Source organism: Zea mays, chromosome 1, assembly GCF_902167145.1.
Source record: "Zea mays cultivar B73 chromosome 1, Zm-B73-REFERENCE-NAM-5.0, whole genome shotgun sequence".
NCBI lineage: Eukaryota > Viridiplantae > Streptophyta > Magnoliopsida > Poales > Poaceae > Zea > Zea mays.
In genome coordinates, this window is record NC_050096.1 from 7967005 (window position 1) to 7981097 (window position 14093).

At 42.0% G+C, this 14093-nt stretch overlaps 1 long non-coding RNA gene across 3 annotated transcripts; it reads right to left on the bottom strand.

The window, feature by feature from the left end:
• Positions 1-3004: 3004 nt before the first annotated feature.
• Positions 3005-9160, bottom strand: LOC103631678 (uncharacterized). 3 transcript variants are annotated; one of them, XR_555312.4, is made up of 4 exons: positions 8885-9160; positions 8539-8771; positions 7246-7438; positions 3005-7111 (listed from the first exon to the last, which is right to left on the bottom strand). It is a non-coding gene; the product is annotated as an uncharacterized lncRNA (long non-coding RNA). The 3 variants fall into 3 exon arrangements; XR_555311.4 differs by having other exon boundaries at positions 3005-7438; XR_004852641.1 differs by lacking the exons at positions 3005-7111; positions 7246-7438 and having other exon boundaries at positions 8362-8771.
• Positions 9161-14093: the final 4933 nt, after the last annotated feature.

A 14093-nucleotide genomic window follows, 5' to 3' on the forward strand; every position in this document is an offset into this window, starting at 1 on the left:
GCTAGTGGAACTTTGTAAAGGCCTCGTAGTGTTACCCTGCCTCGCTTCCTTGGTAGAGGTGTATGGAATTCATGACCCCTTGGCAGATGGGTAACACGGCTTGTGGGTAAAGATGCGCAACCTCTGCAGAGTGTAAAACTAGTATACTAGCCGTGCTCACGGTCAAGAGCGGCTCGGACCCTCACATGATTAATTATGGAACTTAAATTTAATTTGACATTTGCATCGCATTTGGGATTATTTTACTATTATTTTCTTTATTATTATTAAGGTTTGGTATTTACTTACACTTAGTAATTGCTAATAAAATTTTGACCAACTTATAAAAGCAATGCTCAGCCTCAGCCTTTATTTCCTTGATCAGCCTTACACTTCATGAACTCCCACCTTTGGTGAGTTCATGCCACATTATTCCCCACGACTTGTTGAGCTATGAACGTATGTGAGCTCACTCTTGCTGTCTCACACCCCCCCCCCACAGGAGAAGAACAGGTGTTTCAGGAGGAGCCTCAAAGCGAGGAGTTTGATCTGATCTAGGTGGCGTTTCTCAGTCGACATTGGCGCCGACGATCCTTAGTTCGTTTTATATTCATTATTTTATTTTGTAATAAGTCTTCCGCTATGTAATAAATACTCTGATGTTTTATGACATTTATCTCTATACACTCTGTTATTATATATGTTGTCTTCTTGGCGCATGTATGAGATGCACCCGACTTTGTCCTTTAAAACCGGGTGTTACACATATCCACGCTACAAGGACTCAATGGATATCTATCTCCCACAATTTCTGCCCTAGGAGTAGATGTACCATAGCTTTAGTTGTAGCTTTTGCGCATATGCACCTTCACCCCTATTTGACTCTATGTCGTCTAGATCTATCGTGGGTGGCCTGCCGACTCTAGGATCTTACCCCTCACCGGGGGCAACATCTAGTTGTTCACTCAAGACACTCTTTCTTGACTTGATCTATTAATTTTTAGGTGACTCTATGTTGTATGAGGACGCCCTGGGCAGTCTGCCGACTCGGAGCACTCTAAGATCTCTCCCTCAGGGGGACGAGATCTAGGTTATTATAAGGAGGAAGACAACCTCGCGCCATCATGAACCGTCCGGCCTAGAGTGTGGACTGTTCGAAACGACGTAGGGAAAGAGTCACTACTGCAGCGAGGTCGCGGAACATTCGCGCGCGAGCGCCGCAGAGGGCGTCGCCAGACACTACACTCTCAGTGCTTGGTGCGAGATCGGTGCCAACAGTAGGACTATAATAACGATGCGCATGGAACAAAAGCGCTAGGCGGGGGTTGTTTGTTCATCGTCGCCTCATCATATTAGACGTACGATAACAAGAGCGATAAAAAGGCAATCAGTGGGTGGTGGTGGTGGTGCCAGCGCGCGCCACCGATTACGTACGTCTACGGCTCCACGCTAGCAATATATATAGAGCTTGGCTTCGCTTCGCTTCGCTTCGAGTTCGTACCAGCAGCAGTACTAACATGGCGTACGTACGTGCATGGTACCCAGTTGCAGTTATACAAATACCGGTAGCATTATCGTTACGCGGCGCTTTTGCACAGTACGTACACACGATGGAGACGACGCGCGCAGGGGAATTTGTCTCTCTCATCTCGTCCCCCTTGTGATACACACCACACGCAACTCGATCGGCGCTGTCCCTGCGTGCAGTCCGAACTCGGCTCCCAACTCCCAAGTAGACGTATATACAAGAGCGCAGGGCACGGATCATGGCCGCCCAATCCCGTGCGAAAGCGACGTAGTACTCTGTGTGAGGGGAGCCATGGCGATGCGATGACCTGGCCCCGCGCCTGCCAGCGATGGCAGCGAGCAAGGGTACTAGCAGCAGGTCTCGCCGGCGCACAATGCGCGCGCGGGAACGAACAAGCTATGAATCGCACACGGGCAGGCACAGAACAGCACAGCGCGGCGCGGCGGGTTCGTTCACGGGAGCTCGTCCGGCATCCGCGCGCGACAGTCTTGAGGTGACAGGGGCTGCTGGCCGCCTGGACATCGGATCGGAGGGATGGATCCACAGCCACAGCTCCGCGCTCGCTCGGCACGGTGCCGCCCCGCAAACAGCGGCGGTGTCCGCGGGTGGACGCGCGCGCGCATCCCACTCCCACCTGCCTGCAGGCTGCACGTGCACTAAAAACTAAAAACTAGTTCCCTGTATCCAAACGGCCAGAACGCCATATGCATGCATACCTAGCCTCAAGGCATCTGCAACACAATTTAATATAGGGTATTTTGAAGGGTTTTTAAGGGATTATTTAAAAATATATAAGAGATATGTTCTACACGACTCTTTAAATATATATTGTCTTTTAACTTTATTTTTAATCCAAAGGCAGGATTGTATCGCATATATTTTAGTTGTCTCTTTTATATGAAAAAGAAAACGGATCCAACGTCTCTAGGTTGTGTATGCCGGACCGTCTGATAGAGATTAGAGAACAGATGTCTGCTTCTACCAATCACATCAGACGCGTCGGCGAGCCGTGCGCAGTTGCCCAACGCAAACTGCACACGACAAGTAACCATCAAGTACACTCGCTTATCATGGTGCAAAGCCTAATCATTCTAGCGCATGTACTTGACCGAGGTTAACAGGTCTTCGTCTCCAATACTGCATGTTCCAGATTTTAGATCATCTTTTCAGTTTTGCCCTAATTTGAGCCTGTCTAGTCTTGGTGAAGTTTAGATAAAAGACGTGTTTTGTCCTAATTTGGTGACGTATTTTTCGAAAGGAGAGAAAAAAAATACGTCAGTATATGTAGCATCAAACTAGTTTGGGGATACAAAAACTGACACTCTCTTTGTTCTAAATTATATACTTTTCACTTTTTCTAGATGCATAGTTTTAATATATATCCATATAAAAAAAACTATGTACCTCAAAAAGCTTTAGAGCATATTCAATGGACTAGCCAAACGACTCGGCAAGCCAAATTCTGGTTATTTAACAGCAAAATAACTGTAGCACAGACTAGCTATCCAACTCACCAAGCCATCCGACTCTCCAAATTAGCCTCCTTTCTAATCAAATTTGGCTAGCCACTCTGGCTAGCCAAGCTAACTTGTCTGTTGAAATGAAATGCTACATATAGAATATAATCTTTATGAAAAATTAAATAGAGAGTTAAATAGAAAGTAAAAAATAAAGAGTTCCTTGGAGATGCCGTAAGACCGTCTTCAATAGAGCGTGTAAAATATGGGACGTGAAACTATAGATAATAATGTTTGACCTGTTTGTAGAGAGAAATTTAAAATAGAAAATGAGATATGAGATATAACAGGGAACCCACTGGAGCGCTAGCGCTAGCGCTGATTGTTGTCCCAAGAAAACACTAAACAATAACTTGGGTTCGGATATATATAACACTGCACAATAATTTAGGTTCACGTATGCCCGAATATGAGAAAACCAACAAAATAGACAAGATTTTGCTGGTGAGAAAAAAAAAATATAATCAATCACACAGCTACCAAATATCAAACAGATAAATATAAGATAAACACGCATACATACCACGGACCGCACAACCAGTGAGAAAACCACCTATTTGCTATCAGTATATACCCAATTTGCATTCTTTACGGGTGCCACTCGTTTGACTGATGGGTATTTCAGCTATGTGTAGTTTGGAATAGTTCGTGTTCGGGTACCAGGTGTCGTGCCGGACCCTAGAAAAGGCTATGGTGCCATCCATCCATCCATCAGCGTCTACCGTCGCCGTTGCTTTTGAGCAACGCACTGAATGGATCCCAAGGCTCGATAGCCATGCCTACTACGAGTCCGAGGTAGCTAGGAATCCTACCAGGATACCGACATCGGAACAACTCAAAAGCGCTCCTGCTTTCAGAGACAGGCGTGGATTCTGCAGCCAACTCATTGCCTACGCAAGAATTCAACCCCCAACTGTCCTAGTATGAGACTCTTCTCCAGCCACATGTTCCTTTCAGTTTTATATTGGGCGGAATTTGATGCTGCAAAAGAATCCACGGTACTCTTGATGGACTTCACAACACAAAATATAACATCCTATCTCCATAAAAAGGGGGGGAAGAAAAACAACATAACATGCAAGCTACTTGCATATACAAGTAATAATAAAAACAACATAACATGCACGCTACTTGTGCCGTTGCCATGCCATGACATGCCATGTAGCAGCAGTCATAACATGTAGCTCGGTTCAGAACCCTATATATCATCAGGCAGACACGCCAAATATGCTACACGGCATCGCAAACAGTCCAAGTATCATCAAGCACTAGTTCCTCTCTTAATCACACAGTTCTCTAGCACAAACAGATGCGTACAACACTTGATGTATGTGTTTTAGATAATTAACAGATTTAAACGAATACTATTTTGATACGGAGTGAGTACAATCTTAGAGGATTATGCGACACGGTTTCAACTTACAATAGAAGTGTGCTACAATATCAAGTCATCAACAGTATTAAAAAACACACACAAACAACCCAGGATGAACTAGATGGTTATGTAATTAAATAAGAAGAAATAGGCATCCAAATCGAAGTGGGTGTGACAAAGACCTGGATGTGGATGTACAGTGTACACCCACGCCTCCCACACGGTCCCACCAACTGAGCCTAGCTCAATTTCTTCCTAGAGACACTAGTGGTTTAGACAGGCAACATAGAGCAATAATCATAGCAAACTTTTGTTTAAGAAACTGTGGCCTTCAGTTTGCTTATGTAACTCTACTTGGAAAAATCAATCCTGTAGAAACTACAGGCTAGGAGTGCCAGGCACAAAACAAGCCAAAACCTGGAGGCCAAATATTCAAACGTTCCAAGACTAATTGTGATCCAACACCACATCTAATTCTGTAAGAGGGCTGAACCAGATCTAGGAGCTAGCCCTTAACCATCCATATTCATAGAAAGAATTTCAATCGACCAAGTTACAGCAAATCCAAACCCCATGCTGCTTCAATACTCGATCCCAAAGCTTGGACAAAAGGTTTCTCTAAACTTGCTAGGACGATACCAGGTGTTTGGTGTGGCTTTCAAAACTTTTGGGGATAGAGAAATTTGTGTCAAAGGTTAATTTGGGCACAAACCAAACACACATGTGACAAGCTAGGCTGGAGAAATCTAATGAGTAAAAGTTCTTGCAAAGAAACTAGAGCCAGATTAATTCTGTGGAGACGTCAAGATAATTCACATCACCTAATACATCGATTCCCAGATCTATTTCTCCTATGGCGCGATTAATTAGTTGTAAGTTCAAACTACCAGCTAAACACTGAAAAGGTAATTCTACTGAAGGAAACCTGGTACCAAAAGCTATAAATCTAGACCTAATTGTAGTGAAGGAAGCTTGAATAAACACGTAAGTTTTGGATCAAAAGTTACACATCCAAGTGAACAACCTCACAGGAAACTAGAACAGAAATATGTATCATTGGTATCAATGACGACAATGAACTATAGACACCCACAGCAAGTAGATGGTTTTAAGCTCATCAGTTTTCAATATATTATGGTACAGTACAAACAAGATGCTGTTCTTATCCTATATTCAAGAACATCCCCGCACATTCACAATTAGGGAAAAATCATATAATCAAACTTCAAGAGTTATCCAGTTTATGTGCACTGTCTAAGATTCATGTTGTCAATTGACAAGCATTAAACATCACATCCAGGAAAAGAACATAACACTGATACAATAGGAAGTTTGTGAAATGAAGAGGCAGAGGCTGTAAAATTTCAACCGATAATAATGCATGCTCCAGAGGAGGACAATGTCATCTGATATAACAAACTGCAAGTCATGATGGAAGGAAGAACAAAGAAGAGATGGAAGGACTAAGGAGCAAGGAAGGGACTTGTGGTCCTACACCTACTACATACAGCCATACAAAACCTTATTCTAAAACAAAATATAGAACCTCTTAAGGGCTTGTTCGGTTGCGTCTAAATTGAAGGGAATTGGAGGGGACTAAATCCCTCTCTAGTCAAAATTGAATAGAAGATCCCCTTCGATCCAGACCCAAGCGAACAAGGCTAAGGCCTTGTTCGTTTACATCGGATTGCACCCGGAATCGTTCCGGCTAATCAAAGTTAATATAAATTAAAGAAGCAATCCGGCTCGGAATCGTTCCGACCCACCAATCCGACACAAACGAACAAGGCCTAAACAGGAAAGAAACCCATACGGTCAAAGCTAGACATATAACCTTGCAAATCACATGAATGTTATTCCTTGGAACTGATCACAAAAAATACTTGACCAAGTGTTGTACACGAGCCTTGTTATGTGTTAGACCAACGTATTTGCTAATTCATGACAAAACTTGATCAGCAAAAAACTCATACTAACAAAATTTATATCATTAAACTCTATCCTACAACTAGTGTGATACAATTAAATCATTTGCAAATTACTGAGAATCAGCCATGTCCTTTGGCCCTGTAAGGTAGTAATGTGAAAGTGTGATGCAACCAAGCGATTTAAACTCTAAAGGTCACTAGGGATCATTATTTTCCATACGAAAGAAGTCAATGAAGCAAACTAGTTGGCACATGACTAAGGTCAGTAGTGATTATTATTCAAACAACTTGTGCATCACACTCAAGAAAATGCCCTACACCTTTGTACATTTTAGGCCTTATTCGGTTGCATGAGGATTGAGGGGTTGAATCATTCAATTTTGAGTAGGAAGGGATTTAATCCCCTTCAATTCACCCCTAACCGAACAAGCCCTTAATGGTCTGAACAAGAATATCAGAAGATTTGGATAAACCACCTAATTGTTGAGGAAGTGTTAAACACCTCTGCACGCCTAAGAAGATGAACCGAACTTTCAACATATTGAACCTGTAAGTAGTAGTGTGAACGTGTGATACAACTAAGTGATCATTATTTTCCAGATGAAAGAAGCTAAATTAAGCAGACTAGTGGGCACATGATTCGTCAGCAGTGATCATTACTCAAACAGCTTGCGCTTCACGCTCAAGAAAATTCTCTGTGCCTTTGTACATTGTGTAATGATTTGACACAAGAACATCAGAAGAATTGGATGAGCCACCTAATTATTGAGAAAGCCCTGTACATCTTTGCATGCAAATAAGATGAACTAAACATGTCATATTTTGAATAAAGAGAATTGTCTCACTAACCCATGCACATTCTTTTAGTTTCGTTAACTAGTCAGATAAGAGCAACTCTAAAAGAAAATGCAGACTTACCCCAAAACAAATATCAGGAAAGAACTGTTTTTTCTTGCTCCAATAGTTCCCTTATCTTCTTCCTAAAAATTCCACATCCTGCATCGACGTCCTCCACTCCCGCATATTTGTGGGTGAGCGTTCCTCCCCAATATCTGTTTTATCGTGCTTGGGATGGTAAAACAGACGGCTTCAGCCCGGCGGCCGTTTCAACCTGGCATGCAGCACATGCAGATTGTTGCTGCTTCCCACGTCAAAAAACAAAAAAAAAAACAAAATACAAAGGTCCATCGTTGAAAACCCATACGCAGGTGCAAAGAGGCCTGCCTGGAAGATGTTTTTTTTAAAAAAAAATTTGAACCCGGTTTTTCAGTTTTTGTTTAAGGGAATTGTTGGGGTAGACACAATATGACAATAATTTACCTATAAAAGTTTTTAGCTGTCCTTAATAATCATTTTTTTGGTGGAAATAGTTTAGTATCCTTTTAGAGTTGCTCTAAACTACTTAGTTCTCAATTTCATACATAGAACACACAAAAGTTAAACTGACCACAGACCTGTACTGTCAGAGTGCATAACAACTAAGGGGGTGTTTGGTTGCTCCTGCTAAAGTTTAGCCCGGGTCACATCAAACGTTTGACTTTTAAATAGGAGTATGAAATATAGACCCAACCAACTGGACTAGATTCGTCTCGTCTTTTAATCTTCGGCTGACAAATTAGTTTTATAATCCGACTACATTTAATACCCGGAACGGAGGTTCAAACATTCGATGGGACAGGGGCTAAATTTTAGCGGGGTGTAACCAAACACCCCCTAATGATGACATGCAAGAAAAAAACATTGAAAAAGACGCCAATTTATCTGCAACCTTACCAAAGCAAAGCGTCCTGAGCCAAGGTATTTACTGCCATAATGAAATAAACCAGCCTGTACTCAAGAAAGACGCACAAATCGCATTATTGCAGAAAATGCGCAAGTAGCTCAACACGGTCATTGGCAAAAAAAAAAAGGCCTCTACCTGTGTTGGTTAGATGGTCCGAGTAGCACTTTTTAGGTGTTAAGTTTGACTTTCCGTATGAGCAAATTTTAGGCCACGCGAGAGAGTTCGACTCCTCGTGGGAGTGAATTTTAGGCTGGGGTTAAAAAACATTTTTCATTTGTCCCACGTCAAAGCACATGGCCTGGTTACAATACGTTCTTGATGTAATGTTTAAGGACTGTCTTACCACGGCCGGTTGAGTTTTTTTTTTACAACGCAGCCATTGCACTGATACTAATGTTGCCTGCACAGATACAAGTATAGTGAGTAACCTGGAGATTGTCTGGTGTCGCTTTATTCTCTTTTCTTCTGAAACTGAGGTGTCACTTCGTTTTCGAACAGCACTCCATTTCGTTCCTTTGTAACATGGTGGTTGTCTGGGGTAGACTTTCTCTGAAACTGAAATGCAGTTAACATGCTTTACATGTGTGCTGGTAACGTGTAGACATCTTTCCTGTTCCTGAATAATGCGACTGTGATGGCCTGGGGTATCGTCCTTGTAACCCTTAAACAAAGAGACGAAGTATACAGCAGATAATAAGATTCGAAGAAGCATCTGTTAATTGCAATGGCAGTATGGCAGCCACGGCCACAGGGAAGGAGGAGCGAGGATTTTACCTACAAACAGTGGGGTCCGCGTGACGCCAGTGCGTGGGCACAGAAACACCCGCTTACTGCAGAAGAACGGGACCACGGATGGTTAAAGCGGAGACAGCGAACTTCGGGAGACGGCCAGGGAAGGGTAAGGAAGTAGGGCCGGCGGCGGCGCCGGCGCGGCGGTGGGTTGCGTTTGCGTGCCTACAGAGATGGGCCATCGGGCAGCAAGGCCAGGAGGACAGGAAGAGGTGTGCGACGAGAGCGAAAGCGTAGGGCGGTGGCAATGGGCGCACGATTGGCCCGACGCCCGTGGGCCGGAGGCAAAAGACGAAAAAAAAAAAGCGTGTGAGGCCCAGCTTAGGGCTGGTTCGGTTAGCTCTCAATCCATGTGGATTGAGCGGGATTGGATAGGTTTGAATCCCAAACAAGTCAAATTTCTTCTCAATTTTTTATAATCTCATCCAATCCATGTGTATTGGGAATAACCGAACAATCCATTATCTGAAAAAAAATAGTGAGGTCGTCGACGCGCTGCGCGTCGGCAAACTTCGCAAGCGATAGCGCGAGTTCGTGCTGCTCCGCTCCACCCGTCTTCGGCCCCTGCTGCTCCGCTCGTGTCCCGCGGCCGGTTCGTGCTGCGGCTGCTCTTCTCAGCTAGCCCCTCCTCAGTTCTCACTTGTCGCCGTTTTGCGCCTGCGCAGCGCCCCCGACGGCCTGGCCGTTGCGCGTGTTGTCCGATTGATGGTGGTGTTCTCTGTTTTGCACTTCTGCTTCACTCGGAAGTCTTGGAAACAAGCAGACAAAGAAAAAAAAAGCTTGTTCAAAGAGGTATATTTTTACTTTTAAAATTTTTATAGTGTGTACTTATTGACGTTAGAGCATCTGCAAAAAGACATGTAAACCTATCAAAAATAAATATTAAAAGAGAAATCTGACTTTCCTTACTCCAACAACTCACTCATCCTCGGAGGCGGGCCTAGGGGTATTCATGAGTATTCATTGAATACTCAAGATTTTTGTAATCTATAGTAATTTACCAATAATATATTATATAAAATAGCGTTAGAGCATTAATTTCTTTAATCTTTTAATTTTTTGAATACTCAATCTCAAATGTCTCGTTCCGCTTCTGCTCATCCTCTCTAAAAAAAATTAGTGCTGCTATGCCAGCGCCGCGACATCCAAGGAAGTTGTCGTCACGGACTCACGGCGGCAACACAGGTAGCCCACTAAGCCCAGCGCGGCGGAAGCTATGGGCCCAGATGACACCTGCTTCTCCACTCAAGAAGACGGAGCGTGAGACATGCTGGTGGCGCGACACAGCCAAGCTCGCCACCCGTATCTAAGGAGAAAAACCACCGTGTCATTGTATGCCAATGTTGTGCCCACGGAATCACGGATCGATCGATTGTTGCAAATGACAACACATCTTGCTAGAAATTTGTGCTGGTCAGAACACCTAGATATAGGTCCGTTCTTTTTCCCCAATTCTTATTTTTTTATTCTTTGTTTAGGTGTACGATTGTAGTACATATCGTAATTCACTCCTAAAACTTTTTAGTCGGCTCCCAATAATCAGTTTTTGGAAAATATTTGACATCGTTTTGGAGTTGCTCTTAAGACTCTGATTCCACAATTGAAAACTCTAAAGTCTAATATATGGTTGATGAATCATAATTGTTAGATTTGAAAAAAAAATTATAGTCAAGGTTATAGTGGAAGTGAACCAACGTGAAGTAGAGGCAAATGAAGAGACAATGGTGAGGAAGTTAATGATCAAGAAATATGTATTTCATTATTGATTGTTTTTATTTTTTGCAAATTTTTAGTGCTACGTTATAGTTGATCAAAATTATGTAAGTTGATCCCTTCCTATGTATAAGGTACTTTGCTTTTATTGTCTACTAGTCGGTTGTCCGTGCGTTGCGACGGCTTACAACAATACCCACGTAAACTATCCACCAAAAAAATCAAGATTTTTTATTGATTCTTTCCGCTCTCCGTATAATATTTTTTTGATTTAACTAACTGATATTATTGTTTACTCCATGCAATATATCATGGTACAACACGACCAATAAAGTGAACGATTAGAAGAGAGTTCATAACGACTGACTGAACGAACAGAGATTATAAAATAACATAATTCTAACCATACAGAGACTAAATAAGAGAAAGCTTTTGAGCTCAAGTTTCTAAAATAAATCACATGAACTCAAACTTATAAAAAAGATGGATCAAAATATGGAGTGATTGCTAAAGTCAGGCATCAATAAAAACCGAATGTACTCCATATAAATTATGCTACTTCGTAGCAATTACTAACGTTTAAAACCAATAAATAACCTTTCATTTTTACTGTTAGTGTGACAAATCATTGTTGCTCCATCCAATTCATCAACCTCAAACACCATGGAGTCCATTGCGCCAATGTGGTCTCAGAAACAACCTAATGCTTGCAAGAGCCAAGAACGTCGTGTCGTGCTTGGGCTGTAGCCTCGGCCTGTAGTGCTCGCCCAGCCCGACACGATTATTTTTTTATTTTAAAAAAACGTATAAACATATATACAATTTATATTCAATATTAAAAACATTTGAGCATGATGTTCTACTGGTTAGATTACTTCACCCAGTGTTTCCCGCCCTTGTTTCATCAGGGCATAGGTTCAAACCCCACCTCATGCACCGTTTTTTAACATTTTATGCTGATTTAATCAAATGGGCCGACAGGCTGGCCCGTCACAATCAGTAGACCGACATGACGTGCATGGGCCAGAGTTGTGGCCCACGAGCGTCTGACCCATACTGGGCCGCCGTTTGGCCATATATAGGCGTGCAACGGATTAAATTGAAATAACTGTGAGGGTTATTTATAAAAAAATCCGATTTTTAACATTTTACGCTGATTTAATCAAATGGTTCGACAGACTGACCCATCACAGTCAGCAGACCGACATGTCGTGCATGGGCCAGAGTTGTGGCCCACGAGCGTATGGCCCATGCTGGGCCGCTGTTTAGCCATATATAGGCGTGCAACGGATTAATTTGAAATAACTGTGAGGGGTTATTTATAAAAAGATGACGTGTGACGATCGTTGAAACTGGTGCTTTAAGTATAGTATAAATATGGTACTTTTGTTTTCATTTACACTATGAATTTCCTTGTGCCACTGTTTGAGCCACACCTTGATTTTCTCCATCATATGCCACTGTCTTCACACACTTTCATTGCCAATCTTTACGTACCGACAGATTAAAACAAAACTACAACCTATATTTAGAGAGTTTTTGGAAACCTCACAATTTTAGACTCTCAAATTTAGTTAGCAATTTTATAAATATGTGCTTTATCTTCAAAAGACTAGCTAAATGACTCGTCAAACCAAAGCTTAACTTTTTAATAGCAAAATTACTTTCCAACAGACTAGCCATTCAACTCACTAAGTCATCCAGCTGTCCAAATTGGCTCCCTCACTAGCCAAATTTGAATAGCCACTCTGGCTAGCCAAATTAACTTGCATGTTGGAGAGTCTGTTAGAATGATATGTATATATAGAGTTTAATCTTTATGGAGAGGTAAACTGAGAGTCAAACAAAGAGTTAAAAATAAAAAGTTCCTTGAAGATGCTAGTAGAGAGCTAAAATTTATATAACTATTGGAGCTGCTTTTACAACACCAAGCTTTTGCTACCTCGAAGGTCTAATGACGCTTTAATGAACCAGCAATCAACAAGGCACAAAAGTACTACCTCCGTTATCGAATAGTTATCGTCCGCTAATTTATTTTTAAATTAAACGCGACTAATAAAATAAACGGAGGGAGTAAGTTACTCTTTTAGTAAGGACAAAATAAAAAAAATGGGAGAAGGAAAGTGGGTCTTGACATATTAAACCGAAAGAAGCCAGTGAGCCTGCGTTGTTGTATATATACCATAAAAGTTGAAGTCCTCCATTGATCTCACGAGGAAGGTTGCTAGGGAAAAAACAACTAGTATGGCTTACGATAATACGAATGGTATAGGCAATTATTAGACCACACCTTTAGAGCTGATTTGGTGACCCGGGAGTATCGGAGGGGATTGAGGAGAAAATTAGTTCATTTCCCCCTCAATTCCCTCTAATCCTCCCGGGATCCCCTTGTCACCAAATCAAACCTTAGGTCCGTTTGAATCCTAGAATCTCATATATAATCCACTTCAGCTTAGATAATATAGATTTTTTTTAGAATCTCCAGTCCTCCAAGCGGGACCTTAGCCCCTTCGGGTGAAAACGAGAATAAAATCAATTTCATTTGGTCTTAGCTCACACTGTGCCAATTGGCAGCTAGGTTTTGGCTAGAACAACACAACAACTGCATGTAACCTGGCTTGAGGGAAACAAACTGATTGTGTGCACATGGCGCATGTACTGGCTGGTAGCATAATTGATGTGAGTAAAAAAAAGCCTGATTGGCTGGCCTCCATGTAAGGTTGCCTGGCGCCAGCAGTGCTGCAACATGGATACTAGCAAGTATAAACACACCCCTCATATTTTTGCATCAATGTAGTTTGGATTTGTAGCTAGTGCGCATGAGCTCGCAACGTAAGATCGTCTGTAGCCCATAGTTTACCTAAAACTACCGTTTTGTACAGTTTTACATTGCAGACTGTACCGTTTACGTAGTAAAGTTTGAATATAGGTATGTGTATATATAAGCTGTTGTTAGATAGTCTAACACGTAAGCATCCAACTATCTTTTGTTTGTAGATGGCTATTTTACAGAGAAGTTATGATTATGGCTTGTAAATACTTGTTTACAACACTTGGAAGAGAAACCAAGTCATAACACAATTGGTCTTATAGATGATTATCCACGCTTATATTCATAGTTTATTAAAACTAGTTTTGCATTATAAGCTATACTGTTTACATAGTAAAATTTGAATATAATTATGTGTATATATAAGCTGCCTAATACGTAACTATCCAACTATGCGTTGTCTGTATATGGCTGGTTATAACTTGTAAATACTTGTATACAGCACTTGTTGCGTTCCTCTCGATCTTTGTCCAGTCGCCGCCTGCAACGAATTCGATCGTCTAGTCAAGGATGAGACGACCACTCACTCACCACCGCAGGACGCATGCGGTTTGTCAGCAACCTTTTTCTCTCAAAGAAACATTATCTGAAGCGACGCGAGCGGGAGGTGAAGAAAGAGATAGGCGAAGGCAACTGTGCGTGGAGTGGAGG